Genomic DNA, 4,546 nt, shown 5'->3' on the forward strand with positions numbered 1-4,546 from the left:
GAGAGAGAGAGAGAGAGAGAGAGAGAGTGAAAGAGTGAGAGGGGGAGAGAGATGGGAGAGAGAGGGGGAGATAGAGAGAGAGAGAGAGACAGACAAGCAGACAGGCAGACAAACAGACCGACAGATAGATAGGTAGACAGACAGACAGACAGACAGACAGACAGCCGAATGGATGGATGAATGGATGGATAAATAGATAGATGTGAACGTATAATGCACGAGGAGAGCCGTCAATACATTTACAGCGAAAAAGTTTTATAGAAAGTTTTGGGAACTGCCAATAGCTCCCAACGAGACTTAAATATGTTCGTGAGTACGTGTGCGTGTCTGTATGTACGTTGGTGGGTGTGCAGACACGTGTTCGCGCGCGCTATGTACGCATGTACTTAATTCTACGGCTTAACCTCGTCTGGAAACTGGAATTCGATTTCCCTTGTGTTTTCACACATACGCTCAAACATATGTGCACACACGCTCACACACATTCACACACATACTCACGCGCGCGTACACACACACACACACGCACACACACACACATTCATGCCAATACACATTCACACACATGCAAATACACACAATTTGTATAAACGTGTATACATACGGCGACGTTAAATATGCATATTGGAGTTCATCATTGTGTGTGTATGTGTGTCTGTGCGTACGCATGAGTGTATGTATGTGTATGTGTGGGTGTTGTGGGTGTATGTGTGTGTGTTGTGTGTGGGAATGCGTCTAAATAAACTAAGTTAATTTATCCTCAAAGCTGTATCGATTTAATTTCTCTGACTGCATCATTGTATTCAAGAACCGTGGAAAGACTGAATTTTATTTGTGTTTTATAAAATCGGGGTGGAACATTACCCAATCCAATTCACCGCACTTCTGTATTCGCAACAACAATGGAATTTACTCTCTGCTCGTTCTGATAATCAATTAATGCACATCTGCGGTTCTAACTTGCAAAATGTTTTAAGATGTTTGCAAGTCAGATATAGAGGAACATCCACTGCTGCATACACATTTACCTAAAATTCTATGTATGCCCTTATACATGTGTACGTTTGTCTGGCTTTCTGCCTGTATGTATATGTGTATGTATATATGTATATCTGCGTTCATGTATGTATGTATGCATGTAGGTAGGTAGGTAGGTAGATTGGTAGGTAGGTAGGTATGTATGTATGAATGAATGAATGAATGCATGTATATTTTTGTTTATATGGAGGGATGTACCTATCTATATTTAGGTCTTACATTTCTACTAATCAGTTCTACTAATCCGTTAACAAGTAATTTTCGTTTAGCTGATTAGCTAAACAATTACAACACAAAAACTGTTAGATTCACTTCAACATTTAAATTTAATTTGCCAAAATATTTTCCTCGCTTTGAAACCGTGACCTGTTCACTGATAAAATTCCGTGCTGCACAATATATATTCTTATGAGCGACTATTAGTTTCATGCGATGAAAACAGAGCAGGCAGCATTTCTTCAGCATTTTTTCCTTGTTTTCTTTTTCGTTTTCGGGTTTTTCTACCTTCCACCTTTTACATCTACTTCTTTCTCGCCTTTTCTTGTTTTTTTCCCCCTTTCATCCTATCGTCCTATTTTTAGCATGTTATGCCATGTGGACACAGCCTGAGGATTGTCTTTGCACAAAGACACCAGACGTGTTAAGAAATGCTGTCGGCGCTGTTTTCATCGCATGAAACTAATAGTAGCTCATAAAAACAAATTGTGCTTATTAAATAATATTTATCTCTCGCCAGATGGAATCCCTTTTTGCTGATGTTAACCATCACGGAACAGTACACTATATGTGTGTGTGTGTGTGTGTGTATGCGAACGAGAATGTCATTGTATTGTGGATCTGTATGTTTTGGTATATGAGTACATGAGTATATGTGGTGTGTGTGTGTGTGAATGTGTGTGTGTAATAGACTTTCTCCCTCCCCAAAATTGCTGGCTTCGTACCAAAACTTGAAACCAATATTTCTTTTAGGTATTTATTTATTGTTTTGTGCAATCCGAACCGCACACTTACTACGACTTATAACTGACTTTTTCTCCATTACAATCATAACAATATCCGAAATTTCTTCAATAATCTTCGATCCATGTTCGATGTTTTTTGTTAGGCCTCCAATAATTTTCATTTTACTTCACGAGTCTCCTTGTTAAGAACGATTACATATTTCAATGAATTAAGTTTTGCATGAAAACTCTTAGTAAAAGTAATTTTAATCAACGTTTTATGAAACGGTTTCGTTTGCAATGTCAGTTAAAATAAATAGAGAAGAGGATAGTAGATATTTTATATTTCATTTAAACTTTGGAGATGCAAGTATTGTAGAATGGTATAAAGTAATGGTTCTTTTATCTATGGATCCCTTAGATTACTATTTTACTTTGGTGGACCCCCATAACTATTCAATGTTTAAAAAGTAGTTTTATAGATGCTTCTTTCAAAATTCCTATTTTGTATTTTTGTCATCCATTCTCTAAGAGAACATGTTTCAGTGGCCTGAAACATGCTGAACTATGTAAAATGTAAGAGAAAGAAACTTTGCTGTTTCTTGTAATAAATACAACTAAAGTAATTTTTTTCCCATGAAACCATAAAATACTACTGTGGATCCCCAATTTACTATTTTGCTTGCCTGGACCCCATGAAATCTTATTTGAACTCCCAAGGATTACATTGACCCTTGCTGAGAACCACTGGTATAAAGCAACCAACAAGTTGAGCTTGCGACAAAGATTTTATCCTTGACTAAGCCATTCACATCATCTATCCCTAGTACCTGTGATTTTCTACAGAGTTAATCGGTTTGTCTTTGATGGTGTACAAACGATTCATTAAGGATTATCGGTATTTCTTTTTGCGTCTTATAGATGGTAGAACGGACACCTTTCATGACCAAGGTACTTAACATAACGTTGCACCTTTCAGGGATCTTAAAGAGGACCTGTAGTTATTTAGCCGTAGCTTAAAGGGGTCATCCGTTGCTCCAACATATTTCCGTGTTATCGGTGTTGTTGTTCTTGTGGTTGCTGCTGCTATCGCTTCCTTTGCTACTGTTACTGTCGGGTACATTGCTGTTTTTTGTTGTTGCTGCATGTTTTTGCTTCGAAGAATTTCGTTTCAGGGTATTTTCACTGCCTAGCTGCACAAGACTGTATTCTTACCTCCATTAATGAAGAAGTTATATGCCTCTGGCCATGGACGTGAAAAGAATGATAACTTCCCGACCTTCGGCCATAGTCAACGACTACGTTAAATACTACTGCTCCAAAAATATTTTAGAGTATGCTTTTTTCGGACTTATGAAAAATTGACCGATTATATATATATACATATATATATATATATACATATATATATATATATATATATATATATATATATATATATAATCGGATTTCACTGGACTCTTCCGTTGAGGAAAATCGCTCCAATATACCACGACGTTTGAACTTTTTGGAACTTCCTGCTTTTTCTTACTCCGTACGTTGTTACTTTGCCTTTCTCTCTCCTTTTCGTCTTCTCTTTTTCTCTCCTTTTCTTCCTTTTTTTTCTTCTCTTCACAACTTTGGAATTTTTAAACTTTTATACTCTGTACGTCATTACTTTGCCTTTCTCTCTCCTTTTCTTCTTCCTTTCTTTTTGTTCTTTTTTCTCCTTTTTCCAGCATGCCCGATTACAAATCTTTCCTCCCAGTCGCCATGCTTGATCGCTAAATACACAAGTTTTTTTTTTTTTTATTATTCTCTTTCTGTATATTTTCTCTTATTCTTTTCTGTTGAAGAGCGTAGGCTCGAAACGTAAATGACTTTCTCACTTTTCCTAACTAATACACCTGCTTGTTGTTCATACATATATATATATACATACACACACACACACACACACACACACACATATATATATATATATATACATATATATATATATATATATATATATACGTACATACATATATATATATATATACATATACAGGGTCTCCCACAATTTACTATTTCAGTGAAATCGAACAATTTCTTTAAAAACTCAATTTTATTTATGTTTGTCATGTTTGATATGTGTTAGAAGTGTGTAAAGGTTTTATTTTTTATAATTTTATAATGTTTATATTTTTTTATAATTTTATTTTCATTCCTGTTGGATCCCGTTTATCTGTCCATGGTAGCATTTTTTTCAATATGGCTGCAATCATTTTCTCTACCCCTATTCTCAGGATTGAGCAATAGTTTAACCGAACGTGAAGAATGCATTCAGTTAGCAGTGCAGGATATAACTCCTGAAATGCTTCAAAATGTGTTTCGCAACGTTAAGGGTAGATTTGAATTTTGCAGGGATACAGACGGAGCACATGTTGAAATATTTCAATAAAGTTTTGACGTAAGATTTATAAATCAATCTGTTTTGGTATCATAATTAAGTAATACACATAAAATTCTGTCAGTTTCTTTTAAATTTTTTATTTGCCCGATTTCATTGAAATAAATAGTTAATTCTAGAACAGCCTATATATATA

This window comes from Octopus bimaculoides, chromosome 15 (assembly GCF_001194135.2).
Source record: "Octopus bimaculoides isolate UCB-OBI-ISO-001 chromosome 15, ASM119413v2, whole genome shotgun sequence".
In the NCBI taxonomy this organism is placed as follows: domain Eukaryota; kingdom Metazoa; phylum Mollusca; class Cephalopoda; order Octopoda; family Octopodidae; genus Octopus; species Octopus bimaculoides.